Source organism: Saccopteryx leptura, chromosome X, assembly GCF_036850995.1.
Source record: "Saccopteryx leptura isolate mSacLep1 chromosome X, mSacLep1_pri_phased_curated, whole genome shotgun sequence".
In the NCBI taxonomy this organism is placed as follows: Eukaryota; Metazoa; Chordata; class Mammalia; order Chiroptera; family Emballonuridae; genus Saccopteryx; species Saccopteryx leptura.
The window spans coordinates 68,223,047-68,238,947 of record NC_089516.1 but is presented as its reverse complement, the minus strand read 5'-3'; positions in this window follow the sequence as shown (position 1 = coordinate 68,238,947).

Genomic DNA, 15,901 nt, shown 5'->3' with positions numbered 1-15,901 from the left:
AATTAAATTAGGACCAAAAAACAAAAACTTAAGGAGAATCATTAACTTCAATATGATTTGACCTGACCAGGTGATGGTGCAGTGGATAAGCATCGGCCTGGGATACTGAGGACCCAGGTTTGTAACCCTGAGGTTGCTGGTTTGGGTGCTGACACCAGCTTGAGCATGGGGTCACCGGCTGGAGTGTGGGATCATAAACATAACCACATGGTTGCTGGTTTGAGCCCAAAGGTCACTGGCTTTATAGCAAGGGGTCACTGGCTAGGCTGAAGCACCTCGGTCAAGGCACATATGAGAAAACAATCAATGAACAACTAAGGCATTGTAACGATGAGTTTCTCATCTCCCTTCCTGTCTCTCTGTCCCTACCTGTACCTCTCTCTCTCTCTCTCTCTCTCTCTCTCTCTCTCTCTCTCAAAAAAAAAAAAATAATAAAATCAGTACTATTTGAACTTATTTGACCATGAACGTTGTAAGAAATGCATTTTACATCCTAGACCAGAAAATACGTAGATATAACTAAAACAAGTCTCGCAAAATACTACATAGAACAAGCTCTAATATTTTTTTTTACAGGGACAGGGAGAGAGTCAGAGAGAGGGATAGACAGGGACAGATAGACAGGAAGGGAGAGAGATGAGAAGCATCAATCATCAGTTTTTTGTTGCAAGACCTTAGTTGTTCATTGATTGTTTTCTCATATGTGCCTTGACCGTGGGGCTACAGCAGACTGAGTAACCTCTTGCTAGAGCCAGCGACCTTGGATCCAAGCTGCTGAACTTTAGCTCAAACAAGGTGAACCTGCACTCAAGCTGGCGACCTCGGGATCTCGAACCTGGGTCCTCCGCATCCCAGTCTGACGTTCTATCCACTGCGCTACTGCCTGGTCAGGCTCTAATATTTTCTATTCTATTCTATTTCTTTTTAAAAAAAATATTGGTCACTACTCACTAAAACCATTTCATATCCCAAAATAAATGTTGACTTCTCCTGCTGACATGAGTGTAGGCCCTACTATGCACAACAATCCAGAGAAAACTCCAACTTACACAGCAATTTCCAGCCAGTCCAGTGCTTACCTAACACACAAACCAAGGTACTCCTAGCCAGTCAACACCACTCAGAGACTTTGCTTTCCTAAGATCCCTTAAATTTAAGAGACTTATTCTATTCCTCCTACTTCTAGCCTGTTATTCCAGAACCTATCTTGGCTTAGTAGTGAATTGGGGTTTCTTGCTTGGTAGTAACTTGGTACTCTTTTGTTGTTCTTTAATTGTTAATTTAACAATGAATAATTTGTGACCTTTACTTTGATAAATACTTCTCTAATTCACTAGGAAAGTAAAAAAACAAGTTCGTTCTGTGGCTTATTCATTTCAATACTTTTCTATTTTCTTTCCAATGTGCTACAAGTTCATATCATCGAATTCTTTTTTTTTTTTTTTTTTTTTTTTTTTTTTTTTTTTTTTTCATTTTTCTGAAGCTGGAAACGGGGAGAGACAGTCAGACAGACTCCCGCATGCGCCCGACCGGGATCCACCCGGCACGCCCACCATGGGGCGACGCTCTGCCCACCAGGGGGTGATGCTCTGCCCCTCCGGGGCGTCGCCATATTGCGACCAGAGCCACTCTAGCGCCTGGGGCAGAGGCCACAGAGCCATCCCCAGCGCCCGGGCCATCTTTGCTCCAATGGAGCCTTGGCTGCGGGAGGGGAAGAGAGAAACAGAGAGGAAAGTGCGGCGGAGGGGTGGAGAAGCAAATGGGCGCTTCTCCTGTGTGCCCTGGCCGGGAATCGAACCCGGGTCCTCCGCACGCTAGGCCGACGCTCTACCGCTGAGCCAACCGGCCAGGGCGAATTCTTTTTTTTTTTTAACAGGGACAGAGAGAGAGTCAGAGAGAGGGATAGATAGGGACAGACAGACACAAACAGAGAGACAGATGAGAAGCATCAATCATCAGTTTTTCGTTGCAGCACCTTAATTGTTCACTGATTGCTTTCTCATAAGTGCCTTGACCACGGAACTTCAACAGACCGAGTAACCCCTTGCTCGAGCCAGCGACCTTGAGTCCAAGCTGGTGAGCTTTGCTCAAACCAGATGAGCCCGCGCTCAAGCTGGTGACCTCGGAGTCTTGAACCTGGGTCCTTCACATCCCAGTCCAAAGCTCTATCCACTGCGCCACCGCCTGGTCAGGCATATATCATTGAATTCTTATTTGTCCTGTTCATAAAATGGTTTTCATATTCCTGATTTACTGATTTTGAAGTTGTGCAAAGTGAAGTCAAGCTTTCTTATAGCCAGCATAACACATTTTTTAAAATCCCACTGAACCCAAAGATGTGGGGAGAGTTTAGTTGACCAGAAAATTTGAAAGAAGCGTTAGACTACTGAATGTGGAACCAAATATAAAAATTTATATCATGTGGTTAAAAAATTCCTATGTATATTTACTGTTGATGTGCCTTGTTAAACCATATTAGTATAACAAAAATAAATCAATAGAACATTGAGGAAAAAAGAGAAGACATTTTATATTTTAATCTCACTTTATCAATAAACAGTAAATTGGAACTATTTAAACTTTAAACAATTGTAAAACAGTACATTCTCCAGCTCTTTAAATAACCATTTTGGGAGAACTGAAAACTTCTGTCACTCTCATGTCTAACCAGTACTTTGGTGCAACAACCCTGGGTCTTTTTTATGGACCACTTTAATAGTTCACATGACATACAAGTCACCCATTTAAAATGTATAATTCAATTTTTTATTTTTATTCATTTTAGAGATTAGAGCACAAGAGAAAGAGAAGCAGAGAGGTGGAGCAGGAAGAATCAACTCTCATACGTGCCTTGACCAGGCAAGCCTGGGGTTTCTAGCCGGTGACCTCAGAGTTCTAGGTCGCTTTGTCCACTGCGCCACCACAGCTCAGGCTTCAATGTTTTTTAGTATAGTCATGAGATCGAGTAGTTATCATAGTAAATTTTAAATTATTTCATCACCTCAAAAAAATACCCTGTACTCACTGTCCATTCTCCCCCAAACTCACCACCTCTCAGCCTCTGGTAACCATTAATCTACTTTTTGTCTCCATAGATTTCTCTATCCTGGACATTTTATATAGATAGAATTCTATAATATGGGACCTGTTGTGTTTGGCTTCATTCAATTAGCATAATGTTTTCAAGGTTCATTCACTTTTTAATGTGAATCACTACTTAATTCCTTTTCTTTTCTTTTTATTTCAGAATAAAAATCCATTGTATTTATAATTCACAATTTGTTCATCCATTCATCAGTTGATGGACATTTGGATTGTTTCCACTCTGGAGCTCTTATGAATAATGCCGATATGAAAATTCATGCGATAAAAATCAGAAATTAATAACAAAGAATAGCTAAGAGAATCACTTATATTTGGAAACAAAATAACACATTAACAAATAACTCCTTAGTTAAAAAGGAAGCATAGGCCCTGGCTGGTTGGCTCAGTGGTAGAGTGTCGGCCTGGTGTGCGGGAGTCCTAGGTTCGATTCCCGGCCAGGGCACACAGGAGAGGTGCCCATCTGCTTCTCCACCCCTCCCCCTCTCCTTCCTCTCTGTCTCTCTCTTCCCCTCCGGCAGCCGAGGCTCCATTGGAGCAAAGATGGCCCGGGCACTGAGGATGGCTTTGTGGCCTCTGCCTCAGGCGCTAGAATGGCTCCGGTTGCAACAGAGCGATGCCCCAGAGGGGCAGAGCATCGCCCCCTGGTGGGCATGCCGGGTGGATCCCGCTCGGGCGCATGCGGGAGTCTGTCTGACTGCCTCCCCATTTCCAGCTTCGTAAAAAAAAAAAAAAAAAAAAAAGGAAGCATAAAGGAAATTAAGAAACGCTAGACTGAAATGATAACAAAACTAAATGTCAAAATTTGGAGGCCATACTTGAAAATGCTATTTTGGTATATAAGGCAAAATGTGGCACTAAATACCTTGGTCAAGAAACAAGAAAGGTTAAAAACAAAAAAAAAATTGAACATTCAACTCATAATATTAGAAAAAAGTACATAGAAAAAATATTTAAAAAAAGAATAAGGATAAGAAAATAAATAGAGAAAAGAAAAAACAAAACAGAAGACTTACAAAATTAAAATTGTTTCTCAAAAAGATTAATAAGATAAGACTTTGGCAAAACTAATTAATTTTAAAGAGTTAAGATGCAAGGTAAACAAAGTTAAGATTAAGACACAAAAGAGATTAAACATAAAAATGTACTATAAGCAAGTATATGCTAAAAATTTGAAAACAGATGAAATAGATAAGCTCATAGAAACATATAAAATGCCCAAATTGGCACAAAAAGTAAGAGAACTTAATAGATAAAGCTGAAGTCTTAGCGAAAGATTTGTCTTCTCCTTAATTCCCAGGCCCACGTTGTTTCACAAGTGAATTCTACCCAGCTTTGGAGATCCCCAAGTTTCTGTCATATACAAACTGCTCCACTACAAAGGAGCAAATCCACCCAGTTCATTTTATAAGGCACTAGTCTTGATTTCCAAAGTATAAAACAGTAATCGAAGAAAGGAAATGTGTAGGCCCAATTCACTTAGTACAGGTACAAAAATACTTAACCTTTTTTTTAGTGAGCGAGAGACAGAGAGACAGATGAGAAGCATCAACTCATAATTGCGGCACCTTAGTTTTCATTGATTGCTTTTCATATGTGCCTTGACCAGGGAGCTCTAGCTGAGCCAATCACGCCTTGCTCAAGCCAGTGACATTGAGTTCAAGCTAGCGACTTTGGGCTTCAAGCCAGTCATCTTTGGGTTCAAGCCAGCGACCATGGGGTCATGTCTATGATCCCACAGTCAAGCTTGAGACCCCATGCTCAAGCCAGGGACCTCGTGTTTAGAACCTAGATCCTCAGTTTTCCAGACCGACACTCTACCCACTGAGCAACTACCTGGCCAGGCACAAAATCCTAAATTAATTGGTAACCAACCTCAGAGTATAGTTTAAGAAAAATCATATATCATGATGAAGTATGATTTTTCTGAAGAATAGAAAGATGGCTCAGTATCATGAAACCTATCTATGCAATTTAACATATGAATAGTCCAAACAAAAGAATATGCAATAGAGAAAATAGTGACAAAGCATTTACTATCTGTCCATTTACAGAAAACATTTCTCAACCTTTGATATACAGGTGTGATTTTCTCACAGTGTAAAATGTATTTTTACATAATTATATTCTGATGAGGTTTTCTGAATCCTCCTGGTCCAATTTTGGTCATTTTTATTTTTCTAAGAATCTGTCCATCTCCTTGATGTTTTCAAACCTGTCTATATTAGATTTGTACATAGTAATACCATGTAAAAAATTTTACAACCCCATTATTATTCTTCGCACAAAATTTAATCCCATCTTTACCACTAACAAAATTTCTGAGCAATTTGGAGCGAATCATTTTTCTTGCTTGAGTTGCACTTTCTCATAAATAAGAATAACAATAAAACCTACCTCACAGAATTTTTCTGATGATCAGATGCAAAAACATATATGAAACTGATTCGTAAAATAGTAGAGTAGTCCATACAAATGTTAGTTGTTATTTTTATCCTGCTAGGTTATTTTAATCAAGTTATCTCATTTATATGGACTTTCCCTTTTAACCTTGACATATTATCCTTGAGTGTGAAGAGAGAGGATGGGATCTAGCAAACCAATGAAGAGGTTAGCCTGAGAGAGAAAGCACAGCTGTGAGGAACAAAGATAGAGAATGTGTTTACAGGTGTTCCTGAGTGGATAGATGCGGCAGTGGAAGTCTGTGAAAGCTCCCGTTTGCATGTATGTTCTCAGTGAAGTAGAAGGCAAAGGTGTCATCTGAATTTCAGGATGAAAGGAAATACTGAAGTTTTAAGGAGAAAGAAAGTATGGTATGATCTTGTTCTAGGTGAACAGGCAAGTGAATAAACTTAAGAAAAATGTTGCGCAGTGGATAGAGCGTTGGACTGGGATGTGGAAGGACCCAGGTTCGAGACCCCGAGGTCGCCAGCTTGAGCGCGGGCTCATCTGGCTTGAGCAAAAAGCTCACCAGCTTGGACCCAGGGTCGCTGGCTCCAGCAAGGCGTTACTCGGTCTGCTGAAGGCCCGCAGTCAAGGCACATATGAGAAAGCAATCAATGAACAACTAAGAAGTCGCAACGCGCAACGAAAAACTAATGATTGATGCTTCTCATCTCTCCGTTCCTGTCTGTCTATCCCTCTCTCTGACTCTGTCTCTGTAAAAAAAAAAAAAAAAAAAAAAAAAAAAAAAAAAAAAAAAAAAAAAAAAAAAAAGAAAAATGTTAGCACCACTCAACATTAAGAGTCCATGAAGCTCTGAGGTCTTTTCAAGTGAGACCAGTCAGCAGAGTTGTGTGCTTTATTTCAACCACATTGTGCTGACCATGCAGGCACCGAGTAGACAGGGTGTTGGGTTTAACCAGGGTTGAACTTTTGCTGCTTAAGTATGACAAAGCAAAAGAGGGTTAAGGATGTTGAGTGTTTCAAAGGAGTAACTGCAGTGGTTATCAATGGAGGTTAAGCTGAATAAGGAGAGAAGAGAGGATATCAGTGGGATGAGGGGCAGTAGAATATTGGTAGATCAATGAATTTTAGGTCCCAACAAGATCAAAGGATAGAATAAGTGAGGTGGTCTTATTTTTCCCGTAGCTTTAATTTCTTAATCATCTCATATACATTAAAATAGTGGGCTTTCCCAAGAATTGACACATAAACAGATAGGATATGATTTGGAGGGCTAGATTTGAAGAATTAAATATATATAAAAACAGACATAAAGGAAGAGAGATGAGAAGCATCAACTCATAGTTGTGGCACCTTAGTTGTTCATTGATTGCTTTCTTGTATGTGCTTTGACCAGGGAGCTACAGTAGACCGAGTGACCCCTTGCTCAAGCCAGCGACCTGAGACTCAAGCCAGCGACCTTTGGGCTCAAGCCAGAGACCTTGGGCTCCGAGCCACAGATTTCAAACCTGGGTCCTCTGTGTCCCAGGCCAATGCTCTATCTACTGCACCACCACCTAGTCAGGCTGCTTCTTCTTTTTCTGTTTTTTAAGAATTTATTTATTCATTTGGGGGGGAGGGGAGAGGAGAGGAGTAGGGAGGAGAAGAAAGCATCAAGTGCCATATGTGCCGTGACCAGGCAAGCCCAGGGTTTTGAACCGGAAACCTCAGTGTTCTAGGTTGACGCTTTTATCCACTGCGCAACAAAAGGTCAGACCTGGGCTTCTTCTTTATATTGCAATTTTAAAATAAGGCACGAGACATTTACTAACTGACCCACTGTGATAGGAAGTAAAAAGTAGATATACCTATGTTCAGTAATTAATGTTTCACTATTTTTATCTCATCTTGAAATGATCTATATAGTCAATAATTAGTTTATCATTTAATTTAATTTAGCAAAACTCTAAAGCTTCAGACTTCTAAAAAATTTTTAGAAGATATTTTTAAGTATAGCTAGTGGTCGACTTACGACCACGATTGGTTTTTGACATACCAGTGGTAACACGATTTGGTCGTAAGTTGAGTAGGCTATATGTACAATACTGTGAAATGATGTTATAAAAATCTTTAAGTCATATTTTATCATAATTTTCTCTCATTATTGTTATATATCATAACTTTCTTTGTTCATTTTATGCCATTGGTATCATCTCTACACCATTTTATTTCTTATTTTTACATTTGTCAGGTTTAAATAAAACACTGCATTACCAGTACAACTGGTTTAATATTTGCAAAGACAATTTCCTCTTGGTAGACATCTTGGGAAGGATTTGATGAAAAATATCCAAGACACAAAACACAAATTGCTGTACTGAGTCTGGGATAACAGTTGAAATGGTGCACGCGGAGATGGTAGTGCTGCTGGAAGCTGGTCGGCACTGTCGTACACCCAGCTGGGCAACGCTTGCACTGCCAATTGTGGCTAGCAATTGTGGTTGTAAAGTTGGTCGTAAGTTGCATAGGTTGTAAGTCGATCAATATTTGTACATAAAATATAAAGTGAAATTATTGCTAAAAAGTTTTACCTAACATCTTTTGTTTTACTTACATCTATTTAATTAACTTATTTTTAGCAACCATACTTCATTATTTGACTACTTTATGAGACATTAAGCAGAGTCAATTGTTAGCCTAAGCTATTTTCTCTGCTGACAAGTGAACTGGACATTTAGTACATCTAGGTAGAATAAAAGTATTATATTAAATTTGGATAACTCTAAAGGTATTCATTTTAAAGAAACTAAACCAAGTGAAATTAGCTTTAACACCAAATATTTTTCCAGACCATGTGATCTTGAAAAATATTAAGGTTAGTTTTTATTATTTCTTAATTTATATAAGCACTGAATTCCTTTAAGTCAATTAATAGAGCTCTTTATAAACCAATTTTAGAAATATCCTCTGGAGGCAGAAAAATATCATAGTTTTATGAACCCACATTCAAATATAATACATATATAGACATACATGTAAATAGACACACATATAAACATTTTGACAGATACAACCAGAGACCTGACAGTTTAAAATTTTAGCCATGAAAATGTACAATAATACAAACCTCATATTTATAGATAACTGTTGGAATAAGTTTATCTGCTCTGATGGTTAATTCAGGCTTTTTATTATTTGTGGAGGAGACCTTCAAGAATTGTGTTTGTCTCTGACAAATAAGGGAACTGGGAAGATTTTAAGGAAACGGGGCTAGATTCTAGGTGATGAAACCTGTCTAGTGGTTTGTATTTTTTAAAAAGACCTCTTTTTCTTTATTTTCTGTGGGTTGAAGTTTTCCTGGTTAGGTTCACTGGGCTCAGTCTCGGGAAATTGTGGTATGTTATTTTCTGAAGTGTTGACATTTTAAAGACATAAAAAGTTGCCTGACCTGTGGTGGCGCAGTGGATAAGCATCGACCTGGAATGCTGAAGTCGCTGGTTTGAAACCCTGGGCTTGGTTTGCCCAGTCAAGGCACAACATGTTCCTTGCTTCTTCCCCCAGCCTTTCCCTCTATTTACTCTCTCTAAAATCAATAAATAAAATGTTACTAAAATGTTTTCTAAAGTTATAAAAAATTTATAACTTCAACGAAGAAATGTGAGTTTCTCCCCTTCTTTGAGTTTATGGTAATTGTTGTTTCTAATTTTCTTCCTTTAAGTACAAAATAATCGTACTTCTAATGTCCTGCATTTTATAATATCTGCAAAGGTCTGAAGGTACATATGAAGGGGTCTGAGCAGACTTTGATTTTTGTTTTAATTTCTGTCCTCCATTTTATCAAGGGAGTGTTAATGGCTAGCCATTATTTCAGTATGAGAACTCTCTAAATTTCTTTTCTTAATCTAGAAGTTTTTCCAATTAATCTTAATAGTGGCTTAAGCAGCTAGCCTTTCATGGCTTACCGGTGGTAGTCAACCTGGTCCCTCCTGCCCACTAGTGGGCGTTACAGCTTTCATGGTGGGCGGTAGCAGAGCAACCAAAGTATAAATAAAAAGATAGATTAAACTATAGTAAGTTGTTTTATAAAGATTTATTCTGCCAAACTTAGCAAAAATCCGACATAAAGTACTTGGTAAGTAATTATTATTATGCTTTAACTTGCTGTAACTCTGCTTTATAAATTTTATATAAAGTAAAGTTACTTCCCTACTTTATAAAATCACCATTACTGTGGAACCAGTGGGAGGTTAGATAATTTTACTGCTAACAGAGATACAAAAGTGGGCAGTAGATATGAAAAGGTTGACTACCCCTGGATTAATCAAAGCATGAGATCTAGAAAATGTACTCCTGGAGTTAGCCTAAGAATGACAGGGGCCTGTCTTATTTAAAAAACAGCAGTCCCAAAAACAGGGAATCTGTGTTTTACCCACTTTGAACAGAATTGAGTGGTAGATTCCCTAAACTTGAATCCATGGCTATTTGGCTGTGCGCCAGGTGTATGTGCATCTTGTGCAGAAGACTAGATTAACAGGAGGCAAACCAATTTAATGCCTGCATATCAAAGACCACAGTACCATGCTCAGATCATAAAATGAGGCCCAAAGAAATGATAGAATCAGGCATCTTTTTATACTCTGTAGACCAGCGGTTCTCAACCTGTGGGTCGCGACCCCGAGGTCGCGACCCACAGGTTGAGAACCGCTGCTGTAGACAAAGAAACAATAAATTTGGGAGGAAATGACAGGACAAAGAAAGTGCTCACTGAAAAGGAATCTAAGCTCTCTAAGCACGGTTTGCATATTCATTGATGAGAAATTTAAACAAAGTACTAAAATAGGAAAGAGGAAATAAGAGTTGACTATACAGATTTTTTGGCTCTGAGTTGTTAACTCTAGCAATAGGGGAGCCTTCCAGGTTGGGGGAGGACACTTTCACAGGGGAGACTCATTTTCTGCTTTCATAAGGAGACAAAGGAAGGTCAAGGTGCCCTGCTGGCACTGGCCGCTGATCAAGTTACTTAAATTCAAAGTAATCAATATATCACTGTGGGGTATTTGGGGCTAGCAGGTCTTGGGCGCCAACATATCCTTCTGTTTCTGGTTTATTAATGCAATTATTTTCAGGAATGGAGTTAAATTTTCAGCATGGAGATGATGGGGTTTTTCTTTGACCTGTTAAAATTATCATCACTATATATCCTGCTTCTGAATGAAGGTTATATTTCTGGGAAAAAATCTATTTGACTATGGGGTGTTATTATTTTGTCAGATTTGGTTTTCTAACAATTTAAGATGTTTGTACCTATATTAATATGTGAGACTGATACATAATTTTATTTTTTAGCACTGTGTTTGTCACTGGGTCTCTAGAATTATAAGTTTCCTTTTACTTCTCTCTGTAAAACTGTATACGGTGTAGGGATTACCTGCTCCTTGAAAACCTGAAGAAATAGCCTGTGAAACCATTCAGCTCTTTGGGAGTAGTGGGGGAGAATAGTTCTTTGGCAACTGTTTTTTATTTTATTATTATTTTTTAAATTCTTTTTTTTTTTAGAGACAGAGAGAGTCAGAGAGAGGGATAGACAGGGACAGACAGACAGGAACAGAGAGATGAGAAGCACTAATCATTAGTTTTTCGTTGTGCGTTGCAACACCTTAGTTGTTCATTGATTGCTCTCTCATATGTGCCCTGACCGTGGGCCTTCAGCAGACTGAGTAACCCCTTGCTCGAGCCAGTGACCTTGGGCTCAAGCCAGTGACCTTTTGCTCCAACCAGATGAGCCTGTGCTCAAGTTAAAGACCTCAGGGTCTCGAACCTGGGTCTTCCGCATCCCAGTCCAACGCTCTATCCACTGCGCCACCGCCTGGTCAGGCTGCACTTTGCTTTTTATATATTGAAATTTTTCTTCAAAAACTTTGTCCTAGCCTGACCTGTGGTGGCGCAGTGGATAAAGTGTCAACCTGGAAATGCTGAGGTTGCCGGTTCGAAACCCTGGGCTTGCCTGGTCAAGGCACATATGGGAGTTGATGCTTCCGGCTCCTCCCCCTTCTTTCTCTGTCTCTCTCTCCTCTCTCTCTCTCTCTCTCTGTCTCTCTCTCTCCTCTCTAAAAATGAATTAAAAAAATTAAAAAAAATAATTTTGCAAAAACTTTGTCCTAATTAAATTCTCTACTTCCTTTTTAAGTTTATTTTTATCAGGTTTTTTTTAATTTTTTTTTTCCTGAAGTTGGAAATGGGGAGGTAGTCAGACAGACTCCCGTATGCGCCTGACCGGGATCCACCTGGCATGCCCACCAGGGGGCGATGCTCTGCCCATCTGGGGCATCGCTCTGATGCAACCAGAGCCATTCTAGTGCTTGAGGCAGAGGCCACAGAGCCATCCTCAGCACCTGGGCCAACTTTTTGCTCCAATGGAGCCTTGGCTGCAGGAGGGTAAGAGAGAGACACAGAGGAAGGAGAGGGGGAGGGGTGGAGAAGCAGATGGGCGCTTCTCCTGTGTGCCCTGGCCGGGAATCGAATCTGGGACTCCTGCACGCCAGGCCAATGCTCTACCACTGAGCCAACCGGCCAGGGCAGTTTTTTTTCATTTTTAATTTTATTTATTTATTTATTTAATTTTTACAGAAATAGAGAGTCAGAGAGAGAGAGAGATAGACAGGGACAGACAGACAGGAACAGAGGGAGATGAGAAGCATGAATCATCAGTTTTTCGTGGTGACACCTCAGTTGTTCATTGATTGCTTTCTCATACGTGCCTTGACCGCAGGCCTTCAGCAGATCAAGTAACCCTTTGCTCGAGCCAGCGACCTTGGGTTCAAGCTGGTGAGCTTTGCTCAAACCAGATGAGCCTGCGCTCAAGCTGGCGACTTCAGGGTCTTGAACCTGGGTCTTCCGCATCCCAGTTCGATGATCTATCTACTGTGCCACTGCCTGGTCAGGCTATTTTTATCAGTTTTTTTAAGAAACTGCCTGTTTTCTCAATATTTCCCAGTTGTTTTCATAGAGTTGTACATTATGTTTTCTTGTAATTTAGAACAAGTAGTCAAGTTCTCTATACATATTATCTTAAATGTTAGTCCCACTTGCAGCACTTACAAAGTTTCTCAGTAATTCTGGGTAAATCAGGAGAGTCCTGAGTCCTGCTGCATTGTAAACGTAGCCTAACAGAGGATAAGGACCATAAGTGTATGGAAGAATATTGAGTTAGTTTGGAAATTCTGTGACATCTGTGAAACTAAAAACATAAAATAATTCCTATATTAGGAGCTCGTCCATTCTTCTACAACCTTCAATCCAGAGTTTCTTTCTTCGTAGCCTATTACCTCACACCCAACTTGTACCCCGTTAGTTAGAAAAGGAAAAGTGGCATTTTTAGTCTGAAACAACGACTAGGTAACTTTGGGTATTGTTTTATGGGCTGTCTTCTTCCTCACCAGCACCAAGGCCATCTAGAAAAGAGGGGCAGAGGCTAAGAGATGAGGCTGGGAGGCAGAAGGTGGGGCCTGGGGTTAGGGAGAAAGAACTAAATTTGGAGGTTGGCAAGGAAATGGAAGAGGTTATCAACGACCTCAGGAAGTGTGAAGGGAGCCCTTGGTAGTTTGATACTAAGTGCTGGAATCAGGAGGGGTGGGGTGCTGTGTTTGGGTTTGAGGCGGTATGGGAGGCTGAGGCTGGGACATTGCACATTATATTCTTTTCTTTTTATTTATTTATTTATTTATTTATTTTTGGTATTTTTCTGAAGCTGGAAACGGGAAGAAACAGTCAGACAGACTCCCGCATGCGCCCGACCGGGATCCACCCGGCACACCCACCAGGGGCGATGCTCTGCCCACCAGGGGGCGACGCTCTGCCCCACCGGGGAGTCACTCTGCCACGACCAGAGCCACTCCAGCGCCTGAGGCAGAGGCCAAGGAGCCATCCCCAGCGCCCAGGCCATCTTTGCTCCAATGGAGCCTCGGCTGCGGGAGGGGAAGAGAGAGACAGAGAGGAAGGGGGGGGGTGGAGAAGCAAATGGGCACCTCTCCCATGCGCCCTGGACGGGAATCGAACCCGGGTCCCCCGCACGCCAGGCCAACGCTCTACCGCTGAGCCAACCAGCCAGGGCCGCACATTATATTCTATTGTAATTTAAAAAGGCTTGATATGTACTGGTCTACATTTTAATATCACTTCCATCAGTATTTACACAAGTACTGAAGATATTGATATTTTTGGTTTGAAGAATTATAAGAATATTTAAACAAAATGAAACAACACATACAACTACATTAGTTTAAGAACTTCGTCTCATCACATTTCAGATCCTTTCTCCCTAAGTTTACTAGTGTTATAAAGTACTGAACCCCAGATTAAAAAAGGCACCTGTAAAGCCAGTAGCTACAGCCACCATCACAGCCGCCTGGCTCATGCAGGTTCACATTTGATTTGGACAGACGGTAATGAAACAACGGAGCGAAGAACTGGTGGGCTATTAGCTTTAATCCTAGCTTGCACCCAGCGAGCAAGTAAAAACACACACTGGGCTCCAAAACCCATTCATTCAGTGCTCACAAAGGTACTGACTTGTCTGAGTTTGCTAGAATCAAAGGTTTCTAGCTCACCAGACTTATTCACCTCTGTTCCCCATCTCCTTCCTTCTCCCTGCACAAACTCTGCACTAACTGGCTTCTCCTTCAGCACTCCACCATCTTGGCTGCTTCTTCTCTCCTCCACATGGCCTTTCTCTGCTCTCCTTTCTAACGCTAATCTCAGGAACCAAGAGAGCAAGCTCCCGGTCTGCCCCCATTTTATAGTGTAGAAATCAAAGCCTTTAATCCAATATACAAACAAGGAAGTCATGGATACAAAGCCACTTATCTGAGGCATAATGGGATTTCTCATGAGAGTGTATCACCCCACATCATGCAACAGTGAAGAGTGTAGGGAAAAGCTTAGTCTTAAAACTAAGCATTAGGCTATAACCACACTGCCTGCTTACAGCCTGTCCCCCCACATCCAATGCAATCTATAAGCAAGCAAACATATTTATCATTATTTACAAACTTATTTGACCAACGGCACAGTACCTCACTTCATCGAGTCCACGTAGAGATACCCAGTCCAGATAAATTTTGAAGAGTTTTATTAGAGGAGGAAATTTTAATATGCCGGATGCATATAGTTGACACAGGGCATCTGCAGGCCCAAATTGTGTAGCTCCCAAAATAGTTCAGGGGCTGCTTATATACCCTTGATCACACATGGGCAGGGGAGAGCATAACCTCATGGCACAATCATTAACAAGATTGTAACATTTGTCTAGGGGGGATACACAGGAACACCAAGACTTTCAAGGTAACACAATCAAAGATATCCACAAATCTTTCAGGGTTCCTCTTCCCTCACTAGTCTAGAAGTATTCTACTCTCAAGATTCCAGGAAAGGGAGGAACTACAATCAATGCAAGATGGTATGCAAACTCTGCCTTCCATTGAAAGGGAAGAAGTTTCTCAGTTAACCTTAATCCTTTCAGAGAACTTAAAACCAAATGACCCGCCTCACCAGGCGGTGGCGCAGTGGATAGAGCGTCGGACTGGGATGCGGAAGACCCAGGTTCGAGACCCCGAGGTCGCCAGCTTGAGCGCAGGCTCATCTGGTTTGAGCAAAAGCCCACCAGCTTGAACCCAAGGTTGCTGGCTCCAGCAATGGGTTACTCGGTCTGCTGAAGGCCCGTGGTCAAGGCACATATGAGAAAGCAATCAATGAACAACTAAGGTGTTGCAACGCGCAATGAAAAACTAGTGATTGATGCGTCTCATCTCTCTCCGTTCCTGTCTGTCTGTCCCTGTCTATCCCTCTCTCTGACTCACTCTCTGTCTCTGTAAAAAATAAATAAACTTAAAAAAAAATTTTTTTTAAATAAATCTTAAAAAAACAAAAACAAAAAAACCCACAAATGACCCTAGTCGTCCTTGTAAGTCAGGAGACTTCTACATTCCTTTTCTTCCATTTTCCAAGGAAAGGACAGGAAAGCCTGACCTTTTCCTCCTAGAATATCAATATTAATTCGCAGCTTTTTGGTACCTTACAACACTACTTGGGTGTTTTCCTGGATTGCCTATCTAAAAATATAAACTACTTTATTTCACACCCATCTCCTACTCTGTTTTTTTTTTTTAGAAAAACCCGGGTATTCACCTCCCCAAAGGGCACTAGGTATCCTGAATACTGCTTAGTGAACACTGTTTGTATTGCCTAACTTCAGTTCAGGTGGGGGTTGAGGTGAACTGGAGTCAGAAGCACCTATAAAACCCCATGATGAGGTTGGGACACGCAGGGTTTACAGCCTGACCTGTGATGGTGCAGTGGATAAAGCGTCAACCTGGAACGCTGAGGTCGCGGGTTCAAAACCCGGGGCTTGCCTGGTCAA